Source organism: Athene cunicularia (genome assembly GCF_003259725.1).
Source record: "Athene cunicularia isolate RWA chromosome 8 unlocalized genomic scaffold, athCun1 chr8_part1, whole genome shotgun sequence".
Lineage (NCBI taxonomy): Eukaryota > Metazoa > Chordata > Aves > Strigiformes > Strigidae > Athene > Athene cunicularia.
The window spans coordinates 22,161,949-22,183,946 of record NW_020799109.1 but is presented as its reverse complement, the minus strand read 5'-3'; the positions used below and the strand labels follow the sequence as shown (position 1 = coordinate 22,183,946).

The window sequence follows — 21,998 nt, the reverse complement described above, 5'->3', positions numbered from 1 at the left end:
TTAGGCACATTCATTGGGATTGAGAGTTGTTCAATCATGAAACAATAACATAAAGTTTTGGTGCCCTTTCTAACATGCATTGTTTTATTGTTTTATAATAAAACAAGTTTTTGTTAGGAAGAGAAGAAAAATAAAACAGTCTTCATGATAAAGGCCTCCAAAGATGAAGGACTTCAGAGAACTCTGCACAGTCTCTTCTGACTGGGCAATAAGTGTACTTTTGAGTGTGAAAAGATGACTCAAAGATCATAGATTAAATGCATATTCTCAATTGCCAGAATCAACATTTTCATCTTTTTTTTTTCTATTCTGTGAGAAGAGCTTCTATTATAGCTATGCACAAAGGCTTTTACTACAGCCTATTGGTTTGCATTAAGAAAACAAAAAGTTCAGTACTCTTAGAAAAATGGGACTTGAAAAAAGCAACTCTGCGATTTACTTAGCCTTTAAAGAGTCTCTGATTTATTATTTAGTAAAAGTTGGATTGAAGTTAGTCTGAATTCAGGAATTAGTAAACCCCCTTCCCAGTTCAGAATAAATATTATTTTTTTCCCCTCAGTTCACTCCTGTTTAGTTTTTTATTTTTTGCTTCTTTATTATACAAAATATATAATATGTAATATGTATTCTTTATATTATATGTATTCTATATATTATAAAGTTATTATTTCATAGAGAATATCTGTTTATCCCACATCGTTAGAAGGAAACTGTGTTGTCTAGTAGTATTTTTAACAAATGATTTGAAAGACAACTATGTTCAGTATACATTAATATGAGGAGCTTTAAATGGACAAGGATGAATGAGAGCCTGGAGATGGATCAAAAGTTAACCTCTGAGATCTCTTGTGTATTGAAGCTATGCTGTAACCTTACAGTGAATAGAACTTCTCGGATGGAGGGTGGAATAAGAAGCAAGAAGATAACAGGTAGATATGCTTATCCAGTGTCGGGGTAGGCAGCAGGTCTGCTGAATGCCAGACGGAACCGATGGAGTTTGACTTTGGCCAGATCGTCCCATACCCATGAGAAGCCTAAGTGCAGGAAGGCATACCACACAAGAACAAAGAACTGAGTAAGCTAGGACAGGGAACATTTTCTGCAAGAGATATGGAACTGCTGACCACAGACAAGAAATTATGTGAATTATGTTCAGAAGCAAAACTTTAAGAAAGCTATCCAATCATGTACCATTGCTATGGGTTTAGCTAATTGTGTTAGAGCTTGCAGTAGCTGTAAAAGATGTATAAAGTATGTAGAGAGAACAATAAAGTATTTCTTTTGCCTCTGACTTGATTATTGATTGTCGCTTGACCGTCTCTACTGCGACAATCCAGGTATTGGAAATATTTGTCAAGGAAAAACATGTAAAACAGGCTACAGTCCATCGCTTCCAATATTTCTCACAAAGGGAGAAACAATTATTTCACGTAGATGACTTTTTCATGTACGTGTCTTGTCAAGATACGTCTTGCCATAAGTCCTATGACTCTTAATTACTGGACATTTTTCTAAACAGTTGTGTTTTGGTTTGTTGTGGTTTGTTTGTTTTTTTTCCCTACAAGGCATGGCACACAGCTATTAAGTTGAGGGTTATAGTAGACTTTCTATGTCAATGGAAAAAAACTCATCAAAAGGATATTCAAAATAACTGAACAGATATCTAACAGGTGGTATGAATGTCTCTCATAAGTATACAGACTCACATATTCATATTCATAAAACATATTCAATTACTAGTGCAGTAGTGACAGGAATTTCTCAAGGACATTTGTAAATTCAAAAAAATAAATATATTAATTCTACTTCCTTAAAGCAAACATAACAGACAACGAATCTAATTTCAGAGAAGTGTAATTTATATGTTCTGAGACCTAACAACAGTCATCTATCTATTGGATCCATTATATTCTGCTCTTCTGAGGAAAGCATACTGTTTCATTACCCACATATTAAGAAATTTGTGAAGAGAAATTGGTTAGAATGCTCTGATAAAATAGTCTATTAAAAGACTGAGTTTCTTAAAAAAATCTTGCTATATATTTCCACATGTAAGTTAATATGTCTGTATATTTAATATTTCTCTTCCCAGTTGGAAGCAATTCTTTTGCATTTACAGCAGTTCCAAGCACATGGAATTCAATAACAACATTCTCATCAACTTTAAAGAGATTTTGGATTAGACCTTTAAAAACAAAAAGAATGCTATGTAAGTCTCTAGCAGTGCTGTTTTTCTAAGTATGAAATCTTTTAGAAATTATTTTCAGAGCAATTTTTTTTTGCCTGAATGTGCATAATTGTTATTCATGTTCCATGAAAAAGTGCAGATATGGCTAAAGCCAAAAATTTGAAAAATTCAAAACTCCATACCTAGATGTAATTATTATATATGCTCATTGATTGGTTTGTAATTTCATTAAATATCAGCAATATATTTAAAACATGTGGCTGTTCTTATGGGTTGTTTTTAGACTAATCCTACATAGGCTGATGAATGTTTGATAGTAAATCTAAGATTTTTTTCAAATGCACTGCAGTATGCTCTAACAAGTTGTTAGAACTTTATATTCTGGACACCATGTATAAAGTTCTGGCATCTTTCATTTTATTCCAAGCATTCATTTGGAGAAAAATACAAAGATATTGGAATCTTGACAGGCTTGAGAAGTGGGCCCCTGCAAACCTCATGAAGTTCAACAAGGCCACGTTCAAGGTCCTGCACATGGGTTGGGGTAATCCCAAGCATAAATACATGCTGGGTGAGGAGTGGATTGAGAGCAGCCCTGTGGAGAAGGACTTGGGGGTAGTAGTGGATGGAAAACTGACTATGAGCCAGCAATGTGCACTCACAGCCCAGAAAGCCAACTGTATCCGGGCTACATCAAGAGAAGTGTGGCCAGCAGGTCGAGGGAGGGGATTCTCCCCCTCTGCTCCATTCTCCTGAGCCCCTACCTGGAGTCCTGTGTCCAGCTCTGGGGCCCCCAACATGAGAAGGACATGGTGCTGCTCGAGTGGGTCCAGAGGAGGCCACAAAGATGATCAGGGGGCTGGAGCACCTCCCCTGTGAGAACAGGCTGAGAGAGTTGGGGTTGTTCAGCCTGGAGAAGAGAAGGCTCCAGGGAGACCTTATAGCAGCCTTCCAGTGCTTAAAGGGGGCTACAGGAAAGGTGGGGAGGGACTCTTGATCAGGGAGTGAAGTGGTATGATAAGGGGTAGTGGTTTTAAACTGAAAGAGGGGAGATTTAGATTAGATATGAGGAAGAAATTCTTCCCTGTGAGGGTGGTGAGACACTGGCACAGGTTGCCCAGAGAAGCTGTGGCTGCCCCCTCCCTGGCAGTGTTCAAGGCCAGGTTGGACGGGGCTGTGAGCAACCTGGGCTGGTGGAAGGTGTCCCTGCCCATGGCAGATGAGCTTTAAGGTCCCTTCCAACCCAAACCATTCTATCAGTCTATAGTTTGGGCTATGTATGATAAAGGTACCTGCTGTATTTTTTATAAGACAACAAATGTTCTTTGAGACTCAATATCTCCTTGAGATTTCCTAGAGGAAAAATAAAATCCTCTCCTGTTCATTCCTAGTCTTTTGGAAACAGTCAAGTAATTGATATACAGTGAAGTATATTTTATGTTTCATTTTATTTCTGATGGGGTAGCACAAAATTTCCTTGATTTCTATAAACAAAAGATCTATCATTGCTGTGATATAAACTTAGAAGAATGTATTAATGAGGAGAGGAATGGTGTTTTGTAGCATACATTTTGCAAGAGATTACACTGAAATGACAAAAATACATACACCTAGGCTAGATCTTTAATATTTAAAACCTCTTCTGAAAAAGGTATGTCTGTTTACTAGAAATGTAAAAATATTCAATAGAATTTACCTACTTCTGAAGGCTATAGCTTCTTACTAAACCAGGTAATGCTATCTGCTAAGGTATCAGTTCTGATATTGCGTTAAACACTTTTACCAGAAATGGGCAAAAACATAGATAATGACTACTTGGTTTCAGTGTGCAGAAAGGAAGATTTTGGTTAGATATTGGGGAAAAGCATTCAAATCATAAGAACCTGGAGAAATATCAGATTTCCACCATAAGGAATCAGTAATATGGGCATTTTTCAGCAATGAAATAAATATATATTCAATCTCTTTTGGATCGTTCCAGCCATATGGTAAACTTCCAGACTGAGACTAGAGGGAAAGCAAATACTGAGAATAATGAAAACGCCAGTCATTAGCACAGAATGATCTTCCCTTCGTCTTCAACAGTTAGGGACTGTTATGATTGCTTTGAGTACAAGTGTAGTGAAGACAGGGTGGAGTGTCTTTGCATTAGAATCAGGGGAAGGCCAACAGGGCAGATATTGTAGTAAGAGTCTACTATAGGCCACCCAACCAGAACAGAGAGGTGGGTGAAATATTCTATAGGCATTTAGGAGAAATCTTACAGTCGCTTGCTCTTGTTCTTCTGGGAGACTTTAACTTCCCAGACATCTCCTGGAAATACAACACAGCAGACTGGGAAAAGTCCTGAAGATTCCTGGAATGTGTGGGAGATACCTTCCTGATGCAGCTGGTGAGTGAAACAACCAAAGAAGGTGCCCTGCTGGGTCTCCTCTTTGTGAATAGAGAAGGACTGGTTGGTGATATGGTGGTTGGAGGCTGACTAGGGCACAGCGATCATGAAATAATAGTGTTCTTTATTCTTAGAGAGGCCAGGAGAGGGGCAAGCAGGACTGACATCCTGGACTTCCAAATAGATGACTTTGTCTTCTTTAGGCACCTGCTTGAAAGGATCCCTTGGGAGACAATCCTGAAGGGTATAGGGGTCCAGGAAGGCTGGCTGCTCTTTAAGAAGGAATTCTTAATGGCTCAGAAGCAGTCTGTTCCCAGGTGCTGTAAGAGAAGCCGGTGACAGAGAAGACCACTCAGGCTGAACAGGGAGCTTTGGCTCAGGGAGAAAAGGAGAATTTGCGGCCTTTGGAAGAAGAGGCTAGAGACTCACAGTGATTACAAAGAGGCTGTGAGTCTATGCAGGGTGGAAATCAGGAGGTCTAAAGCCCAGCTGGAAATTAATTAAACTTCAGCAATCAAGGACAACAAGAAATGTTTCTATGTCAGCAACAAAAGAAAGACCAGGGAGAGTCTCCATCCCCTGCTAAAAGCAGGAGGAAACATGGTAACAAGTGATGAGGAGAAGGCTGAGGTGCTTTAATGCCACCTTTGCCTCAGACTTTAATAACAAGACTAGTTCTACTGAGGGAATCCAGCTTCCTCAGACAAAAGACAGAGACTGGGAGAACGACCCCCCTGCAATCCAAGAGACAGTCAGTGACCTGCTGCATCACACAGACACACACAAGTCTATAGGACCATATGGGATACACCCGGGGGTGCTGAAGGAGCTGGCTGGGGTGCTCGCCAAAGCTGCATTCCATCATTTACCAGCAGTCCTGGCTGATCGGGGAGGTCCTGATAGATTAGAAATTGGTCAGTGTGACACCCACGTATAAGAAGGGTGGGAAGGATGATCTGGGAAATTACAGGCCTGTCAGCTTGACTTCAAGTGCCCAGGAAGCTGGTGGAACAGCTCATCCTGATACTGTCACACAACACATGAGGGACAACCAGGGGATCAGGCCCAGTCAGCATGGGTTTGTGAAAGGCAGGTCCTGCTTGACAAACCTGATCTCCTTCTATAACAGGGCGACCTGTTCTTTGGATGAGGGAAAGGCTGTGGATGCAGTTTACCTTGACGTTAGCAAGGCCTTTGACACTGTTTCCCACAGCATTCACCTGGTGAAACTGCCTGCTCGAGGCTTGGACAATCACACGCTTTGCTGGGTAAAGAACTGTCTGGATGGCTGGGGCCAAAGAGTTGTGGTGAACAGAGTTAAATCCAGTTGGCAGCTGGTCATGAGTGGTGACCCCCAGGGCTCAGTTTTGGGGCCACTCCTGTTTAACATCTTTACTGATGATCTAGACGAGGGGATCGAGTGCACCCTCAGTCAGTTTGCAGATGACACCAAGTTGGGTGGGAGTGTTGATCTGCTCGAGGGTAGGGAGGCTCTGCAGAGAGACCTGGACAGGCTGGAGCCATGGGCTGAGGCCAACTGGAGGAGTTTCCATGAGGCCAAATGCCGGGGGCTGCCCTTGGGCCACAACAACCCCCAGCAGCGCTACAGACTTGGGGAGGAGTGGCTGGAGAGCTGCCAGTCAGAGAGGGACCTGGGGGTGCTGATTGACAGCCGGCTGAACAGGAGCCAGCAGTGTGCCCAGGTGGCCAAGAAGGCCAATGGCATCCTGGCTTGTGTCAGCAATAGCGTGGCCAGCAGGGACAGGGAAGGGATCTTACCCCTGTACTCGGCACTGGTGAGGCTGCACCTCGATTCCTGTGTTCAGTTTTGGGCCCCTCACTACAAAAAGGACATTGAATGACTTGAACGAGTCCAGAGAAGGGCAACGGAGCTGGTGCAGGGTCTGGAGCACAGGTCGTACGGGGAGCGGCTGAGGGAACTGGGGGTGTTTAGTCTGGAGAAGAGGAGGCTGAGGGGAGACCTCATCACCCTCTACAGCTACCTGAAAGGAGGTTGCAGAGAACTGGGGATGAGTCTCTTTGACCAAGTAACAAGCGATAGGACAAGAGATAATGGCCTCAAGTTGCACCAGGGAAGGTTTAGACTAGATGTAAGTAAATATTTCTTTACAGAACATGTTGTTAGGCGTTGGAATGGGCTGCCCAGGGCAATGGCAGAGTCCCCATCCCTGGAGGTGTTTAAGAGTCAGGTCAACATAGCGCTGAGGGATCTGGTGTAGCTGGGAACTGTCAGTGTTAGGTTAATGGCTAGACTAGATGATCTTCAAGGTCTTTTCCAACCTAGCTGATTCCGTGTTTCTGTGATTGATATAGGTGCTTCTAGAATTTCTAAAAAATAAAATATTTTTCTTACAGGAATTAATTCAGGAAGCTCTTTTGGCCTTTTTATATGGCAAGACATACTAGATAAATGAAAGACTCCCTTGTGGCTTTATAGGTAACATCTTCTCAAGTGGTAAAAATGCTTCAGGCAGAAATGAGACTAGAAAAAGAGTTTCTCAGTTATTTAACTGAGGAAATTGATGTACTTATAAACTGCGGTTAGGAATCTTCAGCAGATCTCTGAACTAAATGCCTACTTCCTAATTTTAACTAATGCCTTAACTGGAAATTTTTTGTCCTCTTTCCAAAATGTGTAATAAACAAACCCAAAGGGAAAATAAGCTAGCTAATATGTCTTTGCAAGTGCAAGATGTATAAATTAGCTAGCAGATTGCAGTAGACACTTATTTTGTTTTTTATACTTCCTGAAATACATTGGTTTGGACCTTCAAAATGGAGATGGTGTCCAGTTTGCTTAGCAGCACTGATACTTGTCACTCAGGAACATTAACAGGGATCATGGTAAGATCTGGCCCCAACTGGATTTTATTGCAGTGACGTACAGAGCTGACGGAGATGTTTCTGAAACTGGAAATTACAACCCACAGGAATTAGAGGATTAAAAAAACCCTGGTGAGATGTAACATTTCTTAAGAACAATGGATTACAACACTTTTATTCTGTACTCCTTTGGATAATTAGTTTAATAAGTCAGCTTGTTTGTCATTCATGCATATAATAAATTAATATGCATGTTGTTTCCTTATTCATTAGGTCTTTAAATTCAGCAGATGAAAATCTCTTTCCTCCAGAAAATACACTCCGTTATAGATGACTGCCAATGAAAAGTAAACAGCCAGCTCCAATGAAGAAATGTGCTGAAAGCGAATACCTTTTGAACTCTGAATCTTTATTTCCACTCTTTATGGAAATAAACACATTTATGGTTTGTTTATTACTTGCAGAAAGAAAGCTTGTTCGTCCTCCTCCCCTCCACCCCTTTTCATTTGCTGGTCTAGCTACTGAGCAGACCCTAATCACAAGATGTCTGTGTATATCAAGCAGATGTTCACTGGCAACAGAAAATCAGTGTCTGGCATGCAGTTATATTGTGTTTTTAGCCTGCATTGAGCACAGTTGAAAGCAATGTTTTGTGTCACTATATCTGTATTTCATAATAAAGAACAAGTGCCCACTTCAAGTTATGGATCACCTCTATTGTCATTCCATAGCAATGTGTTTTACAGATGTCTGCAAATGAGTTTTAGGCTGAACTGCCTTTGCTTCTGGACCATATGGAAGTATGATATGCTATCTGTCTGGTATTTAGATATTAAATTTGTTTGAAGAGCAGTTAGAATCGCCTTGAATTCATTTAAAAGCTCCTGTATAAAACAGGGACTCTGGCAGTTGATGTCTGCACATTACCTTTAGCTGGTGGTGATGTAGTAACAGAACTTTATTTCCTGTGAAGCCAACAACTTTTTAACTCCATGTGAAAACTTAGATGGGGCCTATCAGCTCCTCCAAAGCACTTCATGGCACTCTGCTGCTCTTGGGATCATGGTCTCTATCTGTTATTGAGAGGAACAGTAATGAAATGGCAGCAGCACCAGGAGCCATCCTTTCAGACTACATCTGACACAAGTGCTGAGCGTTACATTATCTGCTTCAGTGAAGCAGAAAGAGGAGGCCATCAGGGAGCTGGCTGTGCTCCCTACTTTTCTGTTCTCAGTTTTGGACATGTTAGTGCAACCTGTAGACTACTCTAACCTCTGCCAGCTGGCAAGAGTTCCCAGAAGACAGTCTGTCAGTGAGAGTAACTACAAAACAGCCTGGTATCTTCACTTTTCTCTCTGCTGTGATGTGCCTGCACTGCCTATGATGGGAGGGCTAGGAGCAGGAGGCACTTTCATAGTGTGAAGGAGTCTCCCAATACTGGGCTAATAATCAGCATGGGGAAATGGGACCTGCGTCACCTCTCCCTTCACCATTCCAAATGGTATCAAAGCTAAGATACACATACCAAGTTTCATTCTGTCTTTCTGGACAAACTTTAAAACAAAATTTAAATCCAAGCACTGTTTTTGAAGTTCTATACTATGTTTGTTGCAAACAACAACAGTCTGTTCTACCACATTAATTCTCATGAGCTACCTACGCTTCCAAACCACAGACATCTCCTCCATTTTATCTTGTACATTAGAACAGAATACTTTGTTGACCACTGTGCTGGCTTAGGCCCTGCTTGCCTCTCCCACCCCCCACCCCCCCTCAGCCGGTCGGGCTGGCAGTGAGGCACAAACCCCGGGTTAAAATAAGAAGAAATTTAACACAACAGTGTAATAAGCAATCTGAACAACAACAGTAGCAACGATAACAACAATAAACAGCAATAACAGTGAACAAGACAAAAGATATACAGAGAAATACAGCAATGGTTACAGACAGCTCACCGTGTGCTCCTCTTCACCAAAGCCACCAAGGAAAAAATTCCCATGCTCCTGAGGCCAGACCTGACTTCAGCATGGTGTGAATAACCCTCCTGGAGATCCCTTCCCCCTTCTCTGCTGGGGAAACTTAACCCTATCCTAGCTGAACCAGGACAACCACAAACAAACAAACAAACAAACAAAACCAAAACCAAACAAACTGAGAAAGGGATCAGCATATAAGTGGAAAAGCAACATATAGAAATAAAAATCTGTGAAATTTGCATTAACAAATAACATGTTGAATTCATATTTTAAAACCCATGTTGCTGGGCTGTCTACCCAACTGCAGACACTGCAAAACTCACTTATACTAGAGATGCTTAAGAAAGATGTCTAGCACAGTTATGCACAAGTGCACGTAGGATCTTCAACTGAAATGACCTGATTGAAATTGCCAATTTACACATGTAATCTTAGTCAGAAGTTCTGTATGTGCATGGATAACAAGGTATGGATGCTTGGTCTATGAATATGTTCTCCTTCCTACCACAGAATGACACAGAAAATACATTTCAGACATACCTTGGCAACTGGAAATAGAAATGCCATATGCCGAATATCTAAGTAACTGCCAGGCTAGTTCCTTATTGAGCACTGGTCTTCCCCGTTGCAAACACTTCTGAAATTGAGACAATTATACTGACTGTCCAGAACCTGGGCTTCAAGCTTGGCTCTGCCAGGCTCTTAATCAGCATACCTAAGTGGTAGCGCAGACAAGAGTGGTTCAGGGCTGCTGTACCCTGGATCAACTTGAACTCTTTCAGTAATGCAATATATATTCTGGCCTGAATCTTTTCTCTAGCTTCAGTCCAAGTTCCCAAATGCCTTTTGCAGTGGGTAAGCAATGAGAATAACGGCTGACATAAACTACTTCATGCTGTCTACAATTTACCCTAGGGAATCCTCATTTTCCCTGTTAGGAATAAGTTAGGCTGAACATATTAATGAAAAAGGATTCCTCCTTAAGCCAAGGGACTTGTTTTAGTACAACCACTGTATTATACTTATTGAGGCAGTATGGTAGACACTGGACCTGTTTACTCACATCAAGTATCAAGGGATAATATTAATTTTTTGTGCAAATGTTGTAAAACAGTAGCAATGTTGTATATTGATGAGTCAGAACAATAGCTTCCTATTCTTCTTAATGGAGATTTTAGAAGATTGGTGGGAAATGACCATCGAAGCCTAGATCTTATTTCACTTAGTCACACTGCAGAAGGATAAACTGTTATCTACTTTATATTGTGATGTTTCAGCCCTCAAGTTATACCAACAGCTGGATTCATCCCTCAGACTCTCTTGTCTTGATAATGACAACTCCTTCTATTCCTTTTTCGTTTGGACAAATCAGGAAAAAAGTTGTCAGATGGACTTGGAACAAACACAGTTTCTTCTTTTAACAACAAAAAGTAAAAGGCGGTCTGTAAAGAAATATGACCTCTAAACAAACCTCCTCTTCTGGACAAAGCAAAAGTGCACGAAATAGACATAGCCTTTGGATTCCATTCCTCTCCAGGGCAGAGGTAAAGTAAAGCTCTTTATAAGGCAAGCAGGAGAGTCTAGAAACAAATATTTCTATATTCAAGTGGAGTTTAAAGTGTTTCCTCAGTTAAGGGTAGATTTCATCTAATTAGACTCATTTTAACTCAAGACCTCATTTTAACTTTTGCTTCTAATTCTACAACTTCAGATAGGCTTTCTGCAGAGCTAACAGGTACCACTGAGTTGTGGTCCTGCTTTTTAACTCTTGTCTTCACAAAAGCATTGCCAGATGTCTTGGCTGAATGTTCTCTAGCATGTCCTTTCTGGACTCCATGTGAAGAGGTTATTGAAGAGCATGTCTTAAGGGTAAACCTTAACCCAGATGATCAACCTTAGGTATTACTGGTTCACACAGAATTCCTGGATTAGCTTGAGATGGGTTTCATCAAGTAACAGGCACTTCAATTTAGCTATCATGCTTATTACTGGAACTAATGGAGGCTACACAGAGACATTGTATGAATTAATGACTGAAGCCATGCAGAGATGAGGTGGTAGGTAGGCCTAGTGTATGTGGAATATGCCAGTTATCTATTCCAGTATTTTATAGCAATGGCTCCTTACAGGAAGGGATAGCATAGAACACAGTGTGTATTTTCATAGTAAGTTCTGTGCATAGTACTATAGAGAAATACCAATTATATTTTTAGGTATTAGGAAAGGAACTGAGAATGAAACTTTAGAGGCATTATAATGACTGTGTTTAATCCATGAGGCACACATCTTGAATAACATGCATACTTCTGTTTCCTCATCACAGAATAAACATATACAGACAAAGGTATATAAGATAGCAAGGATGCTGACACATGACTGTGTCCATACAGGAATGAATTAGAACTAAACCCTGAAAAGAGGAAAATGTGAAGGATTAAAGTCATAAAAGGAATAATGGCACGGAGAAGGTATATAAGAAATTTATATTCTGAGTCTTCTATTACAAGATACAAGGAGCATCAAACAAGGCAATAGTATCAGACCAAATAAAAAAGCAATTCTTCACAAAATCCATAACTAACCAGTTGGAACACGGTGCCTCAGAGTGCTGTGGATTAAAAATACTTTATAGCTCCCTCATCTCTCTGTTAAAGAGTGCAAAGAAAATCAAGTAATGTAAAAAAGGTGATTACCATGAAGCTATTTCCTCAGACCAAACTCCACATTATCCTACTGTAGCTACTCCCTACTCCTAGCTACCCCACTATTTTCACATTTTGACTACTGTATTCTGTTCTTTCCATATGGTGATCTGATTCATTGTGCCACCAGAAGACCTTGGGTAATATGCCTCTTTAGCACTTCAGCTGTCTGACAAACAGGCAAGTGTTTCCTTTCTGTCCTTCTGTCCACCTGTCCTTCTTCTTAAAAGGATAGAACAGTACAACAGTGAACAAGAAGAAACTAAAGAAAAAAGTCCTACTACTCAGTCTTCATTCAAGTCTTTTTCAGTCATATGGAATTTCAGAGAAGTGAGACTTGAATCCCAAAAGGAAAAATATTATGAGGGAGAACATCTAAAAGTTTCCTGAAGCACTTCATTCTGACTTACTAATGATAAAATAGCAAACTGTAATTGGATAGTGTGAAAAAGCCCACTGTAAAATTAAATAGCTTTCTTTTTTCTTCATATTCCTTTCTGCCTTGTCTGCCCATGCAAATTTGAGTGCTTCAGGTTGTTTTATACCTGGTACATTTTAGGAATACTATAGGCATAAACAGAATTATTGCTGCTATAGTGTAAGACATCCTTGACTTCTCTCCAATGAAGCAGCTCTGCGACTGTCACTACCTCATGGCTGGCATATGATGGGATCAGAAGGTTCTCCTTTGATTTAAATGAGGAATATCTTGGAAAGAAGTGGAAAGTTTACTTTGCCATTTTGCAGTTACACATAGGAAATCTCTGCCAGGTTGTATGTTAGACCACTGACAGGGAGTCTGTGCAGCCAAGGAATCACTTCACCTCATCCCACCACTTACCACATACAGTTTCCCACCCTGGCTGATTAATAGTGTGCTGGTGCTACAAGGCAGCCTTGTTCTTTTCCAGAGTTGTTACACGCCAGTGGTCATAAGTTTCGTTCAGAAGTGTCATAATTCAAGACATGTTATAAATGCCCCATTTCATTTTGTTTCAGGAGTCCATCCTGGTGCTGTATTATCCATGATGGACATTGAAGTTAAAAGACAAGTTTCTTTAGCCAGGATTGTTTTGTCCTTTCTGACCTTCTCCATCAACATCCCTGACTTCTTTCAGCACTGATGACTTGTAAACTAAATATAACAGCAAGTACAAGATTAGTCCAGACAACTCCTTTAGCGTTCAGTGTCTTTTATTTCACCTTCTCTCTTTCACCTAGTTCATTGTTCAGTTTTATACTCCACTGAGAAAAAAAAAAAAGAAAAAAATCTGACTGTTGTCTCTGTTACTGCTCTTGTCTCTTGTGCAGTTATTAAGTTGTGCATGGATATTCTTTCTATTGTCTTACTTGAAACATGTTCAAGAAGCCCTCTTTCCCCCCTGATAGCCCCCCCCAATCCCAGCTGCACCTCAGGTGAATTAGCTCAGTAAAGTCAAAAGCTCAGAAATGCACACAACTTTCTGCTAGCACTAATACCCCAGTGTAATTTACATCACACAATGATAAGAAAAAGGCACAAGAAATAAAAGTCACTGAGTGTAAGAGACAACAGTAAACTTTTATGAAATATCTAGGATGAAAACTATTTATTACGCTGTGGGAAACTGTGTACATTTGTTACCCAAAGAATTAATAAATAAAATAATTGATAAAGCTCGAGTACAGACAGTACTTTACTATCAAGGGAGCCTCTCATAATTTCAGCATTTCATTACTGTCTTCTAATTATGCTTTTTGAAAAATGTATACGATAAGATTTTATAATAGTGCTTGCAGCAAAGTTACTTGGGAGTAAAACATTATTTGTTTTGCTTTTAAACTAAAGATCAGCAGCATTCTGGGGAAATGCAATATTGATTAATATTAAGCTTTTTTTCATAAATGGAATCTGAGCTTATAAATATTGTGGCTGAAATATATCATAAAGAATGTTATCCCACTGTGGTCTGCAGCTCTGATGCTGTTGTCTTGATCAAGATAATTTGCAGTTTCTGTAAATTATCAGCTTCTCCCAGTTAATTTGGAGATGCTGAGAAATAGGTGAATGCAAAAAGTAACATTTCTTTCCATAGAAAATCTGAATTGAATATAAAGCAATAAATAATACAAAGTGCATATATAGTGTATGGACTTGATGCTCCAAAAGACACTGCTGTTGAAGCCAGTGTTTTCTGAGAGATTGGAATTAACTTCCTCTGATCATATAATGATCTAAGTGAAAATTTGAAGAGAAAACATAAATTCTTCATTGACAGCCCAGTTCAAATATATGAATATGGCACGTAGGACACCAATTAGTGAACAAAGTCACTATTATCCTCTGCAATAATTTCCAAACAAATGAAGAAAGAAGGCTGCAAAGCCATATGGTACATATATTATAAAGTAACCTGTTCCATTCTTTAGACTTACTATTACTACTTTTGACACAGCTACAGGAAATAAAAAGCTACTGGAATGCAGACCGGGAAAAGGTATTCCCAGAAGGCTTTGCAAAACTAGAGGCTGGAATCCTTGAGTGGAAACAGACTTTGCAAAGCAGTCTCCCATTCTCTGCAGCTTAGAGGATCTGATCAAATGTAAAATACATTCTACAAATGTGGCCATATTTAGTGCTGTACTTTTAAGATACTTATGGAAAGAAAGGAAAAGAAAGGGGGGTATAAAAAAAAAAAAAAAAGGACATTAAAAAATGGGAAGTCTCCTCATGGAGGTCTGGAATGTAAACTAGCAGTGAACTGTTTTCAAGAGAGGAAGCACAAAGTCAAACAACTCATACTTAGTATTCAAGATTCGATTATTATCTTTCTCTATCATTCTTCTTAATGCACTGGTAATCTCAATTAAGTCTTATTGGTAAAACTGATTTTTTTTTGGTCATTAGTGCTCTAGAATTTTTGTTGTCGAGCCTAAGATCTGGACAAAGTTATCACTTTCAGTCTTTGGTAAATTTGCCTACTGGCAAACTAAAGCTGTATCTTTCTCTCTTTTACGAAACTCAGTACCATAAAGATAGGATTTGTAGAATGTTTCTAACAGCTATGTCAAAATACTAATACTAACAATAAGAAGATTCTGGAAATTAACCTTTCAGACCTTTTGTCAGACAACTGGCATACACATAAGAGAAAATCATAAAGTGCAATACATAAGCACCCAAATATATGAGGAAAGAATACCTTAAATCAAAGTTCCATATATTGATTTTTATCAGGTGCCTTTTCATATCTTTCACATACTGTACTGCCTCACCAGTTATATTTAGTTGCTGGACATTTTAAAGCTATACTAAGTCTACTGAAAAAAAGCCCCATGTCTGATAATGCCTTTGAATCACATTATTTATCTTATCTGCCTAGCTTTAGTTATCTATTTCTTTTTTAGCAAAGGGAGACACAGAAATATATATTTCTGACATTTGATACTCAAACAACATTACATAGAGGCTTTTTTTAATTTCTTAGAATTCCATTATGCAGGATTGCCTTTCCTGGACTGACCTCTACACAAGAGAAATTCAAAGGACAGATAAAAGTTATTTTCTTAAAGATTTATTCTGAAAACCCTTTCAAATGACATAACGTGCATTTCAAACCTATGTCTGTTGGTTTGAAGAGACAGAACTTGGAAGAGCTTGTTAAAGGAATTTACTACATATTAAAAAGCTATGATCCACAAACCAGGTAAAAATTGCTTTAGTAACATTGAAGAGTATATTGCACACATGCTGAGACACTTAAATCAATAATCCATTAAAAACAGTATTTTAAAATATGATTCTGCTTCAAGATACCTAGCATTAGTCTAACAACCTCGCTCTGAAATGGCAATCATTCAACTACAACGAAAGTATACATCCTATAAATTAAATAAATCTTGTGCAAAAAAGTGATAGTTCTACTTAATCTGCCAATGACTTCAATTACATTGCCTACTATGGTAAAGTCTTGGCCTCACTAAAGGCACTGTGTCTAGTTCCAAGAAATTTCTTTCTGTATGTTTTGAAGAAATTAGCAAAAAAACTTACATCTTGTTATAAATATAGCCTAGAAACACATAAGTCTTCATCAATAAAACAACAATGGCTTGTGCATGACATTACATTATCTGGTCATTTCTCATTTAGCTATATTGATAATACTGATAACTGATAATATTGATAACACTGATAATACAATAAAGTTTGCCAAAAGTTGTCATCTCGACAAAATTAAGGTTCTTTATATGGTCTCACACTGAAGTGTGTAGGTTTGTAAAAAAGGAGGTAATTTGCTGACTTAAACACATCAGCAAATATTTATTTGAATCATTTAAAGGTATCACTGCTCTCCTGAAGAGTTGCACATGGCTGCACTATGACTACAAGGACCAGTCCAAAAGACGAGCTACCTATATGAGGGTAGCTGTAGGATATTCTATAAACAGCTGTTGGCTGAAGAGAGCAATATTCAGTCAGTCACTCCCAGTTATGCTTTATTACCTTCTATTAAAGGCTTCTACTAATCACGATAGTGTTACCAAAGGTTTAAATTTCCCAGAACGGATCTTTTTATGTATGGAAAGTCTGTCTCTGTACAAGATATGTCCCTGCTGCTAATTACTGTTTACTTCAGAACTAAAGAATCATGAAGTTGTTCTGACACAGGGAAAAACAGATATTAAAATTTGCTGTATGTATTTTCCATCTTGTCAAGCTTGCTCAACAAGTTAAAAGAAACTGGCTTCTTGTGATTATTGTACATAAAAGGCTAACATCTCCCCTTGAAATATAAGATTAAACAGTGAAACGCTGACAAAAGTAACAGATCTCCAAGGTATTATATCAAAGATGTAGTCACATCTGATCCTACTGACACAAAAATTGTGAAAGGTGTTGCACACCAAGCCCAGACTGATCTGGTTAATCACACAGTCGACCACTTGCTGGAAGGGTGGTGATCTCAGCTAGCAGGAGGCAAGGAGCAGTGACAGGGTGTAAACTGTCCTCATCCGTGCCTGGAACAGGTGGTACGACCACAGACTGCCTTTCACCTAACCAGCATCCCCAGCATCCCTTTAGTCATCTCACTAGAAGTCTGCCTGATACATGTTGATGTGAAAGGAAGGCAGGCCAGGCTCACTGTTACTTTGCAGCAATGGCTTGGGAAATGAGATCAAGATGACGTGCTGAATTTTAACACCGATATTCCTCTTTAGTCTGTCATCTCACATTCACTGCCTATGCTTCCAGTATCCCTGTGGTATCATAAATACTCACACAGCTATTCAAAACTTTAAAACAACGGTCCCAAAGATCCTACAACTGAGTTCATGCAAGCCAGACAAAAAATTTGGAAGTTCAGTTACCAGAGGGTGAAGAGCTTTCCTTAGGAAGACTGTAAAAAAGAACTGCATTTAAAAACAAAAGAGACAACTGTATACTGGCAAAAAGTTATGATTTCTTCCCACTGTATTTCATTGAATTTCCAAGAATCAGGGATGGTAAGCAACAAATCTAAGCCAGGGAGGGGTAGGCAAAGGGAGCAGTAATGAGATATTAAGAAACAGAAAAGGAAATGGAAGAAAAAGAGGGTAGGCCAAAGCAAATTCTGTTTTGTGCAGCATCTTGAAGGTAAAAACAAGTACGATGTGAGGAGGAGGTGGGAAGTCAACGAATGGGTTCAAGATGCTGAAAGAAAAAGTATTTTGAATAGAAGATTTTGGTGATGATTTTGGCAGCGGTACCTTAGACTGCAACAGGAAAGAACCTAGCCAGGGGAAGGCAAAAGTTGTCAAGGAGATGATGAGGATGAAGGAATAGCACAGGAAATCTAAAGAGTAATAAGACTAGTAATAAGACTAAGTCTCCAGAAACCCATCACACTGGCCAGATTTGAGTCTACTTTACTGGGATGTATCCTTTGGCTTCTGTGGCTAATGTGGATCTATGTCAGGGCAAAAGACATAGTAAACCCAGATTTATGCTTTTATAAAAGAAAAGAAATCCCCTTTCAGTTGTGCCTCAACACTTTGTGAAAATGGAAACAAATAACTGGAAAAGTGTATATTTTTTCAGTTAGTGGATACATTTCTAATAGGACAGATACATATAGGTTTGCTATTTGTTCAAAGGAATGAAATGTCATCATATTTAGAACAAAATCCCAGTTTGAAAAAAACAAAAAACAAAACAACAAACCAGTGAAGTTTCACTTGGTTGAAACTGAGGAATGCTAGTGACAATGTTACATTTTTTGCAACTGCACCAAAACTAGTAGGTTAGAACAACTGTTGCTGTCACCCATATTTCTTCCTTTATTTTAGTCACTGTGATTCCAGAGATGCCAAATCAGCAGTTCTGGCTAAAAATTCAAAGCCTGCAAGAAGCAAAAAAACATAAAAACTTTCAACTAATAAAAAATGTCTTAGGTCTAATCCTACAAACATGCATGTAGGTAATTTACTTGCATAGTGAATCCCATTTACTTTTCTGAGATTATTTCTGTTACTAAAATTCCTCATGTATGTAGGAGTTTAGAAGCCTGGACCTGTTCTTCACTTTTTCTGCCATGTGCTGGCAGTGTTTTAGTAAGAGACACTTAGAAAAGATCCCTGACAGGAGGTAAAGAAGTCCAGAGGGAGCAATTAAGAAATGGCTAAAGCACTCTAACAATTAGGATAGCAAGGTTTGTTCTATAACTGAAGCTGCTGACTTCTGTAGGAGCTATATAAATGCACTGAGACCTCTTTAAAAATTTTGCTCGGTCCTTTCCCTCCTTTTCACAAATGAATAGAGCTATTCATTTCAATGGAACTTTTGTCTGTGTGGGTCTGGAAAGCTGTCTGAGCAACTCGAACAGCTCCAGGTAGCAAATGTTTGTAGAATCCCAAACGTTAGACAGTCTGTAATACTAATCAGGATGGCCTCAGAGCAAAATAAAGTGGTTCAGTAGAGATCACCCACTACAAAGACTAAAACAAATGAAATGATTTGCCAAACCAAATAACTGAATATTTTTAATAGATTAGAAAAAAAGAATCAAAGGAGAATTGATCTTCCTTTGTCTAGGCCAATGTACAACAGTATTGATGGAAAGAGGCACATACTTCTAAATGTTGATGTCAAGAAAGAAAATGAACTTAAGGAAGTCCATCCATAAACATTCAATGTGGTCTTCACTAAAACAACAAAAACTATAAAACTAAGGGCTTACGTGCTCTCAGATACACACTCAAATTGAAAGTTCTAACTCTTTTGCCACCATGTACACTTTATTTCCACAGCCTCAGCATCAGCTATAAGCAGGATTTAATGAAATACTCGTTACTATCTGAAAAGACATGCCAAGGATTAACAGGACTAGCTCATGCAGTGGAACACAGGACATCTGTAATTTTATGACATTTATTTGTCTAATGGCATCCTCCTCACAAGCTCTGCCTGTCTTGCATCTAGTTAAGATTTCATCATGCTTTTAGAGCCATAAATAACTCCCTCTCATCTATCCATCACTGCCTCTCTTCATTTTGTCCTCTTCTGGTTCCATTTCTTTTGGCAGTCTCCAGACAATATTATTGCCACTTCAACGCATGCAAGCTAGGGGGTTTTGGATTTCCTTCTATCCAGCTCCCAATTCTCAGGAGTTATCCATGAAGACAGATCCTCCCTGACATACTCTTCAGCAAAGCTGATAATTTGTGAAGAAGTAGAGACACAAACAAGGAATAAATTTTCAATTGAAAGAAAAAGTCTATAACAAATCTTAGCAAGGTCAATGCCTGCTTAATCATACAATTTACATGTTGAATTGATCTGTTTTTCTTTCTGTAATTCCACAGTTTCCCTTCTGTCTGTGTAGTTCCTATTACATTGCTGACCTTATCAGAGAAAAGCATTAAGAGCACATTTTGGAATTACTACATTTCTTGAGCTATTGCTTTGCATAAGAATAATTCCCCTGATACTTAAGTGCCCCCTAAGGACATGCATTTAAGACCCACAGAGCACACAATTGGATATCTGTGTGGAAATAGCAAAAATAAATAACTTGTTTTCTTACTAGACCCTGGTTACATGGGTACTGTATGTGACCATGTCTTTCCAATATAGAAAGCTACCTGTTTGAAGTGAGAAATGATGCATTTTATTTACAGCTGGATTTTAATGGAGCAGGTCTAAGTAGATTCCAGAAGTCTTTGTAAGGACACATCAGAACTTTTCTCTAAAAGGAATCTAGAGATATTCAGGAAATAATAAATCATAAATTGAAACCTGTGAAAACTAAAACAACTCAGTAGCATAAGGTTGAAGGGGGAGGGGGAGAGAGAGGGAAGCAAGGGACAGTATGATTTGGGTTTAAAAAAGCATTTTGAAATATAACGCCTCCTGTTGTGCAAAATGACTCAGAAAGGCACCAGTTTTGTTTGTTTTAAAAAAAGTGCTGCAGCACAAAGCCAATGACACAAAATATCCATCTTTGCTGCAGGTGAGGAGGTCATGTTTCGCCTGACACACCTCCCAGTGAATGCCTCTTTGGGTGTGTACGTATACTTTCATACACAGCTGCATGTACTGGAGAAGATATAGGTATTTACAGAAAATGTAATGAAAAAATAAATTAAAAGAACAGTTGTCTTACAAAAAAAAATTAACTTCTGTCTTTTAGGGATGCATTTTGCCTGAAGTTCTTACTTTCAAATTTCCTCACTCTTTTGCGCTGGCTCAAGAACATCTTACAAAAGAGGAAATATCTATAGTTCCTAATGAGAGGCCAGAGCCAGCTCACAAGGTACACATGAAGTGCGAGTGCTACAGGCTTTTCTGGACTCTGTTGCAGTACTATTCCCATATTACAGAGAGAAAAGTGATTTGTTTCTGGCGTACTCCAGAATATCTAATAAAATATAATTGCTTTATATCAACAACATGCTTTTAAGATTCGCTACTGGTATGCTCAGAATATGAAGTTCCTAAGATGTAGCTTTAAAAAAAATCAATGAAAATGGACCTTCATAAACCAAGTAAGAAAAAAAAAATTCATTTTCTGTTTATTATAATGACAGTCAGGAGGTCAGCTTCAGTTATCCCCACATAACCCCACTGAACTTGCTCAATGGGGTCGCAGTGCTGCAAGCCAGGGCAGAGATTAGCCCAATGTGTAAATTTCAGGAAGAACAAACCTTCGTTACAGAGCTCAAAAGAATCCTTGTTCTCTCTGAAGGAAAGGTATAAAGGGGTGCTTGTTAATACTAGTCAACACAGTCCACTTTCTGGAAAAAGAGGGGGATCTTGGTAAGAACCTGTGGCGCTCATACCCAGCAAGGCAAAATTTCTCCAAGAGAAAAAATAGCCAACTAGAATTTTAAAAAACACTACGTGCTCTGTACGTCTTTATAACTGTATGACACATTCCTATGGGATAGACTTTCTGCAGGAAAAATCAACAGCTCAGTAACTGACACTATTATATGTAGTGCTTTTAACTCTTCATCACATTTTTCCTCTTTAATACAAAATCTATTATTTTCAGAACTCAACATGCTGGGTATTTTTTTTTACCAAACCTTATGCTGTGCTAGCATTGTCTCATTATCTGTGCAAGCTCTGTTTATTCCAAATACTGGAAATTACTTCAAACTGTCTCCTGGTATCACTCCAGAGGAAGAAAGAAGCAGCATAGCTGTATGTGTGTGAGGAACAGAGAAGAGGAGAGAGATCTTTTGTATGTCTTTGAGAGAAAATCAGTTTGAAGAATACTGAAGTCATCTTACATCTGTAGGTGTCTGTATGTCTGACATAAAACCAGGAGTGGATGGTACCCTATTTTATTTAGTGTTTAGCCACCATCACAAAGAAAGCCTATGCTGTCTACATGTCAGTCACATTTAGTCTCAGTTGTGTCTGGCACTTCTGC

The 21,998-nt window shown here is 38.9% G+C and overlaps 2 long non-coding RNA genes across 2 annotated transcripts in view; both read left to right on the top strand.

The window, feature by feature from the left end:
- Positions 1-21,998, top strand: part of LOC113482690 — a 92,131-nt gene that overhangs the window by 9,654 nt on the left and 60,479 nt on the right. The gene's annotated exons all lie outside the window — the stretch shown is intronic.
- LOC113482689 lies at positions 6,878-8,124 on the top strand. The gene is made up of 2 exons (XR_003398903.1): positions 6,878-7,445; positions 7,698-8,124. It is a non-coding gene; the product is annotated as an uncharacterized LOC113482689 (long non-coding RNA).